The sequence below is a fragment of the Syngnathoides biaculeatus genome, chromosome 3 (genome assembly GCF_019802595.1).
Source record: "Syngnathoides biaculeatus isolate LvHL_M chromosome 3, ASM1980259v1, whole genome shotgun sequence".
NCBI classification, from domain to species: domain Eukaryota; kingdom Metazoa; phylum Chordata; class Actinopteri; order Syngnathiformes; family Syngnathidae; genus Syngnathoides; species Syngnathoides biaculeatus.
The window spans coordinates 15,997,130-16,012,587 of NC_084642.1; the positions used below are offsets into that span (position 1 = coordinate 15,997,130).

The 15,458-nt window shown below is 40.1% G+C and overlaps 1 protein-coding gene across 2 annotated transcripts in view; it reads left to right on the forward strand.

Annotated features, from left to right (window-relative positions):
• The window catches only part of insyn1 (inhibitory synaptic factor 1), a 194,740-nt gene that overhangs the window by 2,646 nt on the left and 176,636 nt on the right, over positions 1-15,458 (forward strand). For both annotated transcript variants that reach the window (XM_061814562.1, XM_061814565.1), the window contains exon 2: positions 7,980-8,131. The gene's annotated coding sequence lies outside the window, so the exon portion shown is untranslated. The remainder of the gene's footprint in view (positions 1-7,979; positions 8,132-15,458) is intronic.

Genomic DNA, 15,458 nt, shown 5'->3' on the forward strand with positions numbered 1-15,458 from the left:
GTAACAAATGTCTAATAGATATCATTGATCAGTGCATACTTGCTCTATTTTAGGAGAGTAATTATTCATAGTCATTTACTTTTTATTTCTGGTGTATGAACATCTTCTGTCCATCACGTGTATTATATCTGGTTTTCAAACCTTTTGACTTTTTGGACTTCTTATGCCAAGTGAGCATAATTACCATGTGGATGACTAACTTTATTTTAGTTACTGATGATGTAGTGGTACACATGCCTGACTAAAGTGTGGACAGCATGGGTTCAATTCCCTCTCAGTGATGTCAATTTGCCCTGCGACTGACTGGCAACCAGTTAATGGTGTAGTCTTTCGCCTGAAGTCAGCTGGGATAGGCCCCAGTACTCCTGCGACCTTTGTCAGGTTGAGTGGTTTGGAAAATGAATTGATTCCATAGGATTGATCAAAGTTATACTATATGCATATTTTTTTCAAGGAAAAACAAGCCATATTTACAAGAAAATGTATTTTGTTATCATAACTTTTCTTAAGAAAATACTAGACTAAAGTTGTATTTTAGGACAGTTGAAATACTGTAATATTGAGGTCAAAGTTTAGTGATGCAAGCGGCTCAGAGAGAAAAACATCCACATTTTGTGGCCATGGCCAGGAAACAGAAAAACATTGAACTCGTGGTCAATCCGCAAGAGGCAGGTGGACAAACAAAAATTGACAAAATCTGACAAACTCCAAGCATTGATTATGCAAAAATGGGCTACCATTTGGCCCAGAAGTTAGACAGCGTGCCAGGGCCAATTGCAAAGGGCTTAAAAAAGAAGGGGCAACACTGCAAATATTGACACTTTGCATATATTTCATTTAATCGTCAATAAAAGGCTTTGAGATGTATGGAATTCTTGTAATTATACTGCAGTATATCAAAGTAACTTCCAAGAAAAAAAATCTAAAAGCACCAAAGCAGCAAACTTTGTCAAAACCAAATCTTGTGTCACTGTCAAAACTTTGGGCCACAACTATAGGTATGCACTATTTTAAAAATGCTATAGTAAATAATTGCAAATTGTTTTCTCTGCGCTACGGCTTGCAGAGCCACAGGAGTCCAGGGACTTCCATTTGAAAACTACTGGTGTATGTCACGGTAATTGTATTATTTGTAATAATATTGTGCTCATTACTGAATTCATTACATTTATAGAAGGCTTTTATATTGTTCTACCCTCGAGGTTCACAATTTATACAAACAAGTAGAGTGACTGCAATGTTATTCAGAGTTGAGTCTTACAAGGTCACGGTATCCTGAGGGATTGTTTGGTCTATTGTTTAGTTTTGCATACGCGTACATATTGCCGTGAGACCACACCTATAAATAATATGAGTGTATCTGTAAATTGTGTCCTGATAAACTGGACCGAGGTGACAGTAGTGACACCTGGTTTGAGCTATATATGAATACTTTGATCCTTGAATAAAAGTTAGACATTCACTGAGCTCAAGAACTTATTTCCTTTATCAAAATTCCTTAGCAGTGTGCATGTCCTGCCTAAAAGTAATAAGCATGTAATTAACATTTCCGATTCACAGTTAGAGCAATTTCAAACTAGCACGTATGATTTTTGATTCTCTCATTAATGGTAACTAAACGGCTATGCTAAAGTAAGTCACAGTTTTGTTTTGTTTTTTTTCCAAAGCCAATCTAGTACATGTGTAATAAACGTAATAAATAAGTAATTACATGATATCATGTGGAAATAATTGCAATCCAATTGTATTCCATAAATTTAGAACTTTATCTTAGACCTGGACCCTGTAACTATGACAAAAGTTCTCACTTTTTTTTTTTTTTTTTTTTTACATTTTTTGCTGCCATATTCTGGAACATTGTCCTTAATTTAGGTTCACTGAACGAAGTAGTGATTCGAAGCCAGCAGTGGTGGTGGCCCCTGTGGTCCGTGACATTGCTCACAATGTTTAATTAAACTGCATCTACTCTTGATGGTGCAAGTTGCTAGTCACGAGCCCCCCGAGGATTGGCAAATGGCTGAGTGAAGCACATTCACGTTGTTCCTTTGATTGTTTTCCGCCGTTAAAGGAACAGTACAACATGGAGAAGTTAAGGGAAAGGGTCCACGCAACATAGCAATGTGGAGGATTATACTACTACTATAACGTTGTTGCCATTAACGCAGTAGAAATTAGATACTCTTCTCTTTCGGCGCGGTGTTTTCTCTCAAATTGCAAAACGCTTTTCCGGAACAAATAAGGAAATCTGATTTTGTTCAGCCCCCATGCTGTGATGTACCCTTCCATACAAATGTACCTCTCCCAATCAATAGGTATGAGTGTTTGTTAAAGTAATGAAATAATTCCAATAAGCTTTGAGACGCTCAAATTGCACATAAGAATGACAAACTACAATCAAATTACTTGAAGTAGTAACATGCTAGGTAGTAATTTGACTTAGAAATACAATTTTTAAATCATTTTGACGGGACACTGTCTTGTTTTAAGCAGAATAACCTCTGACTCACAGAATTTGTGTTAATAAATGGATAATTATCATTGGTTATTATCACCCATCACAAAACCTGTTAGTGTCAGTGATATAACGCTTAATCCTTAGAGAGGAGGATGAGACGCTGTAGTGACCCCTAACTCCCATTAGCCCAAAGGAAAATAAGCAATGTTCCAACCGTGTTTTGCTTGAAAAGCTTTTCATGGTTTGCATCAGAATTAGTGCAGTTAGATTTGGTGCTAACATATGAAGCAATTAATAACTATTAGATTACTGATTTGCGCCAAGTATGAGCCTGTTACATTGTGTTGCGGAAATCACAATTATTGTGCATTTTCTTCACTAGGCATTGCAACATTCAAGTGTTGTAACTGCTCATTTATGTACTATTGAACATATAATACGTAATTAACGTGAAATAAAATCACTCAATATAGCAATTACAGACCAACTATCTCTGGAAGAAATATTCTTGTGAATTAACTTTACTATAGACTCCATCATTCAAGCATAGCGTTGATTCATTTTTTTTCCTCTGCCAGTAAATATAATAAACATAGTAGATGTGCTATAAATAATTATTGACTAGCACCAATTATGATGGAAATAACCCACACATTGCTAAGACTATAGCAGAAAGTGAACATTTGCATACCTTGAAAGAAAACAGGACGGCACGGTGGATCAGCTGGTAAAGCGTTGGCCTCACAGTTCTGAGGGCCCGTTGACAGCTGGGATAGGCTCCAGCACTGCCTGGGACCCTTGTGAGGATAAGTGGCTAAGAGAATGGATGGATGAATGTTAGAAAACCTATGATTAAAAAAAAAACAAAACAAAACTTTTATCAATAAAGTAATTGTTCGGTGTCTATTAATATACAAAAACCCCTCTTACACAAACGTATAGCAACTACACCAGGGGTGCTCAGTGCGTCAATCTCAATCAATCGCGAGGCACTTTTGGTCAATCGCGACGTCGTGCTGAAAAAAAAAAGTCACCCGTATGTTTCTGACCTTTAGCTCACCGCATGTGCAAACAATGGTTCTTAGTACAGTAAAATACTCTAGTCAGTGAGTCCCCCCCCCCACCACCACCAATACCATCTTAAAGTGCCACTGTTATTAAATGCATGATTTTTAGTATGTTATTACTGGAAAAAATGCTCAGCTGACATGGACCCATGCGTTTTTTCACCACAAAACATGATTTTGATATATACAGATTTTTGTAACTCCTGCCATAAAAATCCTCTCGAGGGATTTGTTTTCGAGAAGAAGCAGGAAGTGACGTATATGGGAGGACCGCCCTCAAGTGGACTCGTATGTTTCTATTAGTTTTACCTCCGGAAAGCTAGCTCATTGTTACTTCGTGTTAGCCAAAATGCCGGCTCGGCCTCGTCGGCCGGGGTGGATCGTCGCGGCGGTGGCTCATATCCGCCGCGGAAGTGCGCGTTTATGACTGCCGCGCGGAGGTGGACAGGGCGGGGAGGTGGTTTGGCCGTAATCTGCATGTCATCTAAATATGGCTCAAAACAATAGGGTAATATTGCCCCGGACACTTCACTCAGTTGTGAGATGTTTTCTTTGAAAAGAGCTTCCATGTTTGAAGGGGCGTGTCGTACAGTAGGGGCCACAGCGTGTTTTCAATGGCAAATGTCCGGGGTTACGTCACGGACAGTAAATGCAGCCAATATGGCGACCACTTGGATGTCGGATGAGAATTCCGCAACTTTGCGCATGGATGACGTGCTCTCCGCTCATATTTATTTTTCGTGTAGATATTGAAGTGAATAATCTTATGTATTTTTCATTTCAATATCCATTTTAGAATGTTTATAGGGATGACACTAGACCTTTAAGCCCTCCCTTTTTTCTTAAAGTAAAGAAAGCTTATCAATCATGAGTATGGATGCTGGAGCAAAGAAAGCGATAAAAACGTATCACTTTCATATAGAATGGGAGGTGGACTTTTTTTTTCCCACTGTTATTTTTGAAGTGCGTTTGCCTCATCTGCCAGTGTACTATTATAATATGAAAGAAGTGAAATGTGTAGCGGCATTTTCAAACTGTTCATGGAAAATACATCGCCTTTCCGCCGAAAAGTGAGCCGAGAATGACAAAAGTGACTGAAATAAAATCCAAACTGGCTGGACAGCAGTCACTTTTCACACAACATAATTCGACAGCGAAAGCCACCACCGAAGCATCGTTCTGGCTTAGTCACACCATAGTTAATAACAAGAAGTCATTCCAAGATGGAGAAATGGTAGAAGAGGCTTTCATTGAAGCAGCTGACTCATTATTCCGATCTTTTAAAAATAAGGCAGAAATAGTATCTTTAATAAAAGCTCTGCAGCTGTCAATGAGTACGCGGTGCTGTGAAGCCGTGGCTGAGAAGTTAACCAAGCAAATGTGGAAGGACATTGGAGATTGTTTCTCACTGCAATTGGACCAATCTGCTGACGTGAGTGACACAGCCCAGGTGTGCATTTTCGTTCGTATGGTGTTTAGCGATCTTCACCATGAATTGCACAATTTTAATTGTCTCCTCATAACTATGAATTGGCATAGAAATATATGTTCTAGGAAAAATGTTTCATGATACGGTATATTGTATGTTACTCTTCAAAAATTGGCTTATGAAATGTACTGTATGACTGCTCTAAAATTAATACACAGTCACGCATGAAAAGTTTTTTGATAAATAATCATGCAGAAACTCGTAATTTGAATGAGGGATTTGTTTTACACACTAACTTTTTAATTATTTGCAAGTCTCATATCCTGGTTTGCCCTAAAAAAATAATAATGATGGTAATATATGATCAATCTATAAACATGTCTTCAGATCCAACTTTATGATCAATAAGTCATTGCTTGATTAGTTTCTTTCAAACAACAGACACACACACACACGCTCACACCAACATTGTAAAGGGTTATGTCTGCAGGAAGCAAAAATAATACATACATAATCATTTTCATTCCCCGAAGGGCCCGTACGTCTTCTTATTCTTGAATTATCGTTAAATATTTCAACAAGCTTTCTGTTTGTGGAATATTCCAGGCTTGGCACTCGTAAGGCCACACTGATGTTACATGGATGCTCATGAAAGCAAACTTGTATACCTTTTTATATTGGTGGGTGTCTCATCAGGAAATCTGACATTTGTTGTTCATTAGCTTACCTTAATGTGTCCTTTGAAGACATTATCCATTCATCCGTTTTCTTTAGCGCTTGTCCCCATTCGGGTCCTGGATGGGCTACAGCCTATCCCAATGGACTTTGCATGAAAGGATACACCCTTGGCTAGATCGCATCCAAATGTAGATACAAGACTTGTTGATGTGATAATGATCTCCTCCTGTGTCTATTTAAGGCCAAAGTACTCACTCAGCCATGATTGTCTTAGCTTTATGGACCCTCAGACATCACAATCCGTTTAAATATTGTCCACAAACGTAGCCGCTTGGCATTTGCAGTTATAGTTGGCTTTCCATATCGTTGCCTCAAATGTGACTCGTGGATGTGTAATGTGATGCCCGTACTGGGATTAATCCGCTCATTAAAAAACGGTTTTAATTCTTTTAAACTGACAAGCCACTTAAAGGATGAATTTGCTTAGAGATGTTTGTGTCACCGGGTCTTTGCTTAAGCGCCTTCTGCCAAGCGTTAGGAGGTCTGATTGCGTTAATGTCTAGATATGTGATGATAAACCTTAGGTGGGAAATGTCAACAAACATTGGCGAGACATTTAAAGTAAATCACTAGGAGGAAACAAACAAACAAAAAAAAGATTATCGACTGCTTGAGAGACCATTGCTATTGTTTGAGCGATTCGTGACACTTGGCAATCCTTAGCGTCATTGATACTGAACAGATAAATATCGTAAGAACCAAAACACAATAAAATCTTTTGCAAACCAGATCTCAACCAAACCCTTAACAAAACTGGAAGAAAATTATGGTGTCCTGTATTCATGTTTGTTTTGCAGCAAGCTGCGTCCCAATATAATATTAGATTTTGGGTAGGTGGTGGGAAATGGTTCCATTATGACTCAAATGATGAAAGGGAAATTCATCATTCATTCTGCAATTTCCCATGATACCAACATATAACATTTTGGGGTTACGAACGCCACAGAAAGAACTCGTTTGTGCAGCACTGTCATAGTTGTCACTTGCCATAAGAAGCTACACTCAGTTACCACCATAACCGCTTTTCCATGAAGAGAATTATCATGGAAGTATTTTCTGCCATTATGACTTTAGTACTGATTTAGTATAAGTTAGAGATAGACTATGTCCATCTCAACTTGGGTACTTATTGGGTCCATGTCACTGCCATAACAATGGAATTCCATCATGAACTTCACACAAAAATGATTTAATGACTCAAATACTCCAAGTACTTTCACACATGTGCCACGCCTCTTCTAATTTTAAGGGAAATTGGTAAAGTTTTGTATCATTGTGGATTTAATAGTTAGCACATCTACTTCACAATTTTGAGGTTGCTGGTCAGAATCCCAGCTCAAGCGTTTTTCTGTGGAGTTGCTTGGATTATCTTCAGGTATTCTGACTTCCCGTATTCCACTTTATGGTTCTTGAAGACTGAAATGTGTGAATGTGACCCTCAATGACCAGCGTTTACCCATTTTCTCGCCCAAAGACAGCTAAAATGGGCTCCACCTAACATTTGACCCTTACGACACTGTAGAAAATGAATTATTGGGTGGTGTAATGCATAGTAGCGCAGCTGGAATGCTTTGGCCTCACAGTTCTGAGACCTTGGGTTCAAATCACAGCACTGCCTGTCCGGAGTTTGCTTGTTTTCCCCGTGCCTGCTTGGGTCTTCTCCAGGCGCTCTGGTTTCCTCCCGCGTCCCAAAAATTAATGCATTAATTGGAGACTCTAAATTATACCTAGGTGTGATTGTGAGTACGACTGTCTGTCTCCACGTGCCCTGTAATTGGAGGTGTACCCCACCTCCCGCCCGATGATAGCTTGGTTAGACTGCAGCACCCCCGAACATTGTGAGTATAACCGGCTCAGAAAATGGATGGATGGATATATATGTAATATAAGTCTGCAAGGTGAGAACTATATGGAGAACCTTGTACACTATGATGGATTATTTCTCTCAAGCTTCAGCCTAAATGCACGGCCCTTGAAAAGGTGTGAAAAGGTCTGAGGGTGAATTTTGCTGAACGTAGGGCAGATTAGCAGAGTTGAGTCAATTGGAAAATGGGTCCAAAAGTGTTTGGCAAACAGTAGATTAGAGCGAGATAAATATTTGAAGCACTCATTTTCAACATAACTTGCACGTTTGAGGTAGGTCATCAAATCGTAATCATCTATAGTATTGGTAGTATGTATGGCAGTGTGAGTGTTAGTGCCTTGTTTTTCCATACATTGCATCACCTTTAGTTGATCCATCAAAAAGTCATCTTCGTTTTGCCCATAACTGGTGTTTGGTTTCAGGAAGGGATGGAAATGGCTAGCAACCAGTTCAGGGTGTACACTGCCTCCTGCCCGAAGATTACTGGGATAGGCTCCAGCACTCCCGCGACCCTTGTGAGGATAAGCGGCTCACAAAGTGGATGGATGGGGTTTCAGAAAGTGTCTCGTTTTGAACAGGTCAGTCTTCTTCTTTTGGTCCTTAAAGGATCTTTGGTTCCTGAAAGGGTCTTCCTCCGGAACTCAGTAAGCCCTCCTTTTTAAGATCTGTAATGGACCTTGGAAAAGTTACAGAAAGCTTGGTTGTGGTCAAGAATCCTACTTTGTTAGGTTCCTTTTGAGTCTTTCGTTCTAGATGGTTTTCTTTTATTGCAGAATTATTTTTTTTTTTTTTTTTACAGAATTTGGTCAGAGCAAATGTTCATTATCTTCATTAATATTCAGGTTCTTAAAGGCCCTTTGTTGTACAGGTCCTGAAATTGACTTCCACTTTAGGTCCTTAAAGTTTCTTCTTCTCTTGGTGTCCATAATGGGTCATTACTGTGTGTTCTGTAGAAGTTGTTTTCATTCTGGTATTCTCATTGGCCTGTAAAAGTGTCCTCATCTTTTGGTGTGTAAATGATCTTTTATTCCCAAAAAAGCCTACTGCTTTTATTTATTTATTTATTTATTTTTACAAAATGTTGCTCCCTTTGCCGTTTGTCTTTCATAACTTGAACCAATTGGTCCAAGTTGTTTTGGAGCCAATGTGTTGGTCAGGTTGTTAATAAATGCATGGCTTGGATTTCATGTCTGAACCACTTGTAGGAGGAGTTGCGTTATGCGAACGTAAAGTTGAGCATTATGATACTTAACTTTCATTGACTCCAACTTCAACTTTCTCCAAATATATTTCATGTGGTACAAGCTTTTGTTTCGTCATAAAAATGACTTTCATCCTGTGTAATACGGCCAGCTATATTTTGAAGTATTTGAAATCATTTTTGTATGTATAAATTTTCCTTGAGGAGAAAAAGATGGGGTGTTTTCTGACCGATGACTTTACAATAGCTCAGAGGACAGCGCGCTGAAGGATTCCAGCTGGATTCTGATTTATATGCCATTGGGATGAAATGGGATGGTGTTATTTATTTATTTTAGCCTGCTGTGTTAGACAATGAGATGAATGGTTGCATTAAAAGATAAAAGTTTGAGTGCAAGAATAGAATACAAAGGAGAACACAGATATGAACCATAATTCATTTCATTAGGCAGGAACTGACCTGCGATACCATTGTCTCTCGTTCGCTCTCTCGCTTTTGCGGCAAAGGATTGTGGTATTTTTCTCCACTGGATCCCAGGCTATCACACGGTGCAGGGAAAGCATCAAAGGTGGAAAACGCTCCCTCCCATTTCTACTACACTACGTCCAGCCAGTCATTGTTGCGTTGTCGTTTGTGCGTCACGGTGTTTTCTTGGTCCCCATTCTCAGGGAAAAAAATACTTGGTGTTGCAATTAGAGCGAGAAAATAAAGAATGATGCAAGTTTTTGCAAGATTCCTTTGACTTATTGAAAGCTTTGCAAGGGATAATTTATTAGACTTCGACTGATACAGTTGTCAGATCTCTTTCTTCTCCGTATCGTGTGAAATAGTTTCTTCATTTTGAGATGCGTCCTGTGTTGATTACAGAAAGTGATGCTCTCATTTGCTCACGTTTTTTTCCTGCACTGGTGTCACTGTTTCTTTCTTAAAAGATCTGTATCTTGTCCGCTTCACCTCCATAATTCCAAAACACTGCAGATTTAATTAGAGAACATGGAAGATAAAGTCACAGATGAGAGGAACCAGGGCCATTTTACTTACAATCATCATTATGTTGTCACTGTGTTGTATTGCGATAATCATCGTTAGCAGATTCACTTATCTTTTCCCGGCTTCACGCAAATTAGCAACATTGACTGCTTGATCGCCAGCATCATCATCAGTGCTGATTGGTGTGAAATAAAACTCATGTATGACGGATTTATTTGCATCTTTAAAATTAGCGATCCTCAAATCCAAATTGATAAAGCCCACAACTTTAGCATATCTTGGGGGGAAAAAAACACTCCTTCCTGGTATTACCCTAAAAATTGTAGGCTTCTCGTAAGGGGGACTGGCCTTTATTTTTGTATCAATACATCCATTTTCCATATTGCTTGTCGCTATTTAGTTTACACGTAAGGTGGAAGATATCCCAGCGCATTTTGAGTGATAGATAAGCTAAGGGAGATGTCATGCTCCTGGCATCTTCCCCAGGCTGGGTGTGGTCAGCCAATTAGTTGGCACACACCTGCACCCTGGTTTGGCTGAGTACACCCGGTACTTATAGGACACAGGGGTCAACTAGTCCGCCGCCAGATCGTTGAGCTTCATGTCCCGTTCCAGCACTCTCGTATCCCTGATCGACAACCTGTGTGTACCGACCTTCGCCTGTTCTCCGATTCACCCCGTAAGCCTTACTCCCTTGACACTTCTGCCAGCTTTGAACGTTCTCTTGTATACCTGACCTGCCGTGTACCGACCCTCGCCTGTTCCCGGACCATCCAAGTAAGCCTGCCTCTTCTGCTACCGCTGCTCTTACGGACTGACTTGCTGATCATAGACCTTGGACCGAATAAAGGCTTTTGTACTCTACCTGCTTGCCTCTGGAGTCGTGCATTTAGGTCCGCCCTCGAGCCTCGTCGTGACAGGAGAGGCATAACAGGTCACTAGGCAATCAGTTAGCATATAAACCAGGGGTGCTCAATGCGTCGGTCAATCATGAGGCAGTCTTGGTTGATCGTGGGACGGTGAGCCAAAAAAACAAACAAACAAAAAAAATGACAGCCAGTCAGCCAATGTTCCCTCTAAACTGCAGGCATGTGCAATTGTGCACTGCCGATGCAGCCTCTTTGCAGATATTCTGCGTTGCACGCCAAAAAAAAAGTCCAACGCAAATTGAAAGTATAGCTATTCATCTTGTGGCATTTTGCAATGTGATTCAATGAGTGAGGGATGCGGTTGTTTCATCCAATGGCACAATTCACATGCGTACTGTAAAAAATGAAAAGAAGAAGCTAGCCACTGGTTTCTTTTGGGCAGCACATGGAACTTTCTCTAACAATGACCGCTGCTCCACCACTCTTTTTCCTAGTTTACGTTACACCCCCCCCTGCTCTTAAAGACATACACTCCTAATTACTAATGCTACAGTATTTACGCAGCCCATCAGTCTGTTTTTTAGTGACAACATCCACCACCACTGCTTGAGTTAGCAACAGAGGCAACGTAGACCAAAGATGAGCTAGACATGCTGCTTATGTTTACTTTTGATGTTAATGGAGAAAGTTAAAAAAGAAATGTTGTTGTTTTAAGATGCAATGACTGTCAGAGTATGTGAATAATCGAAGAAAAAGCAGTTAAACTGGACGAGATTTTCCTTTTTTCCGAGTGGGAAAGGTCTGGTCTGAAGGCAAAGTAGAAAATGCAGGACAAGATGGTGTGTAATTTTAAAATTCCTCCTTGGCACAGCCTGATCCAGGATGAAAGCACAGACAATACAGTGCACAAAAACCTAATTCTGCATTTTGAATATAGAAGGCAACATAACCTTAAAACGGTTTGGGACCATCATCATCATCATGCATATATTTGGGTATTGGGAGAAACATTGGGCACCCAGAGAAAACCCGAGCAGTGGTAGAAGATGCCAACTCTACATCAGTTTGTCTAGTATTGTAGCCATTATTATGAGATGTACAGTTCCACCAAATTCTGAACAGCTTGCTGACCTTAGATTTGGGCAGACTTCAAAATTTTTAGTAAAGGTTTTATGATGGCCAAAGTTGCAACTGTGAAAATTATTTCAAATTTATTGGATCAGAAAGGGAAATTTAGCTTTGAAAGTCATGGAACAGACAAGCAGCAAACAACTTGTCACACTCACACTGATAATTAAGTCTTTGATGAACCTAACATGGATGTTTTTTGAACGCCGGAGGATGTGTCAATTTTGCCATTATCAAGTTAGTGTCATTATTCACCAAATGTTAAATTATATCATGAGCGACTCTGCGATTGCCACCCCAAACAAACACCAGGTTTTCATACCTTCTTGTTTATATCTAAAGCACCACATTAAACAAGTGGCTGTGTGCCTTTTGCCATGAATATGCCTGTATTGAGCTTGACAGTAACTCTGTGCCTTTGTGGCGCTGCCGTCACCTTGAGTCATGCCTGGAGATGTTCCAGGCCACTTGTAGCCAATTTGCGTCACACTAACAGCAGACAGTGTTTTCTTAATAGGATTGTCACTGCGCTAGAATAGGATCTGTGGAAACACTGTGCTTTCCCAAACTGCTTATTTCTCTTAGAAAGTAGCTCCTAATGTCTTCACTTATCAGCAGTAAAGTAGAAGCCGCAGCACACAGAGTGAAGCATGCTCATTAGTCTCCCTATTGGCCTGTGCAGCCCCCCCCCAACACACACACACACACACACACACACACACTAACACACGTACACAAGCAACGGTCATATGATGCAATAAAAAAAAATTTTGCTTTGCGCGGGGGAGTACATCAATTTGAACATTTTTGCTATCTGGGTCATGCTCAAGCAATCACACATCCACGCATCACAGTTATTGATCAATGGAGGGGGGTGGGGGGTGTTATTTTGTTCCTGAAGTGAGACTAACTTCATGACTTGATATGATGTAATTCATGTTTTTTAAAAACCAAAGGTAATGTCCATGTAGAATGCAGAGAATAAAACTGCATCATCTTGAGATTAAATCATAAAAGTTCAGAGGAAACATCTGCTCTTGTTGCAGAATTTTGTCATATATATTGAAATTACACCGCACATACACTATGGTTTGTGGATGCATGATGGGAGTAAACACAATAGTATTTTTTTTCCATCTTCTTTCATTTTATTTCCTCTATCCAGCATGTTGTTTATTTATAAGGCTGAGGAAAATCTGTTTAGAAATGCAATTTCTATCGATAGGCTCAACCTAAGCTGTAAAATTTTCTGTGTACATAAACAGTGCATTTGGCATTTTGTGTGCAAGTGGAAGTTTGCAGGCTTGCAAAGTGCATCACTTATTCATGCAATGAATATAAACGGAAATGGCAAATAATAATAGGTGGGCTTTCAATAGCGGTCACTATTTGTCAAGCAGGCAAGACCCAAAAATAACATTTTCAAACACATAAGGCAAAAAGTCAATGCAGTGATAAACAAAACAAATGAGTGAAGGATTGCTTTAGAGAAAAAAAAAATCCAGAATTGTCACCCCACCCCCAAAAAAAAAAAAAGTAAGGGAGCAGTCTCTTTCCTGTTCCATGACGTACTTTGCTAGCAGTTTAAAAGTAGCAACTTATGACACCATGTGTCTCAAAGGTAACAGATGGCCTGACGCACGCTCCACAGGCCAACACTTCAGTTAGCTGTTATGCAGGCTGCAACACACGTGAAAATAGCATTCAAAAGCTAAAATGACACCTAGATAATAGCGGATGTCAAATTTTGAGAAAGACCAGTCTCTACAACTCGATAGATGCAAACCTCCTGCAGTAGGAGGGGGTCGGGGAAACCTTTGCATTCACCTCCCAGAGGGCACTGATGGTAAGATGGTGGGCTTGCCCATGTTCCATGGGTACTGGGTGAGGTGCCAGCTGGCCCCCGGTTTGATCCTCCACACTGGCTATTGGCTACTCTTGATCCTCGGGCCACTTTCCTCCTCTACATTCCTTGCGTCCCACTGCGGTCGGCTCCTCCTCAGCTCGTCGAGGGGCTAGGTCGTACCCTTTCGGCTGTTGTCCTTGCCTGGTTTAAGAATGGGTTGGGGGGGGCAGAATATGGCGAATGTTCAAATACTTATTTTCTTCACTGTAGCTGCCAAATTACACATCGACTCAGAATTGTTCATGAATTAGAACCCCCACAAGCATATTCAACTAAGCCACTGTAATGAGCACCACAAAGAAGGGGTACTGGAAAGCAAGACCATAACCATTCATCCATTTTCTATTGTACTTGTGCTCATTTGGGTTGCCAGGTTGTAGCTGTCATTGGGCGAGATACGAGGTACAACCTGGACTGTTCACCAGGGCACATGTAAACAACCATTCAGACTTACGTTCACACCAATGGACAAATGAAAGTATTTAAGCACAAAGAGAAAATGCAAGCTCTACACAGGCCTGAACCAAGTCATGAATTGGGATTGTAAGACATCACAATTGGGCACAATTTAGAACAGCTTGCTCGCAGACACGTTTTCGGAACAAGGTGCCTCACAAAATATTTCCTTGATATGATTATACAGAAAAGCCGCAACCGAGATTCTTACTCGGGATCCTTTGACTGACTGAGAGGCAATTGCACTCACCACTTGTTCAACTGTGCTGGCTAAATGCTATTTGGGATATTCCATGAGAGTTTTTTTTTTTTTTAATTCCCCTCTAAAAGAACACGAGACCTGGATAAATAGTTCTAAAACCAAGGTTGTAGATAGATTCATAGTGACACTTGAACCAAGCATGTAAATTGATCACTTTTTTTTTTTTTTTGCACAGATGTAATGTTTTGAGATGAGTGGTTGTGTATTACTTCTTATATTGCTACAGGCGAAGTGATGATCTTTGCCATGGGATGTGCTACAAAAATATAAATGACATCTTCACACTGACAATGGAATCAGCAAATACATTAAATTATTTCAAACTAAATTTAATTCATCTACTTACTTGCTCACAGCACACCCCATCTTGTTTTTTCCTGATATTCGGGGCTTTGTTTATAGATTCATATACTGTAGCAAAGCAATAAAGGACAGCGCTGCATAAATGACATCTAGCTTGTACTGATGCTGCCATTGACTTCAGCACTCACAAGGCCTCTCGAAACTATATTATCACTCTTTAGAATGCGTTTTTTATTTTTAAGGCCACTTTCTACCCCCGCAGTCACCCGGCCGACAACGTCCGTCCGCATTGCATTACGTGACTTTCGCATTGCTTCCTGCGAAGCACCTCTGCATAGCTTGTCCGCCGACGCCTGCACACATCAAAAAATGTTGCTACCCGACAAAAGACAAAAAAAAATTTGATAGTTTCTTAAACAACCACTGCTGACAGTTTTTTTTTTTTTTTTCTCGCTAGGCTATGGCTGTAGAGTAACAAACACTTTAGGTGACGACATGTTTATGAAAAGCTTTGATGTCCCTTACATTAAGCTTTGCGATTCTGTACAGATGCAATAATTTTATTTTATAGTCTCGAGGAGGGTTTCCCAAAGTCTCACAATTTGGGAACCCTGGCCTAGCTTCAGAAGTGCTGTCTATTTTGATGTAGGGCTACAAGATGAGCGGGCCAAACTTTCGGATAACCATTAATCTTAAAGACAGAGCAGTTTTAAGACTCCAGCCACTCGGACATGATGTGTAAAGGGATCCGAGATTTATATATTCCTCTATTGAGTGACTGTTGGATTTA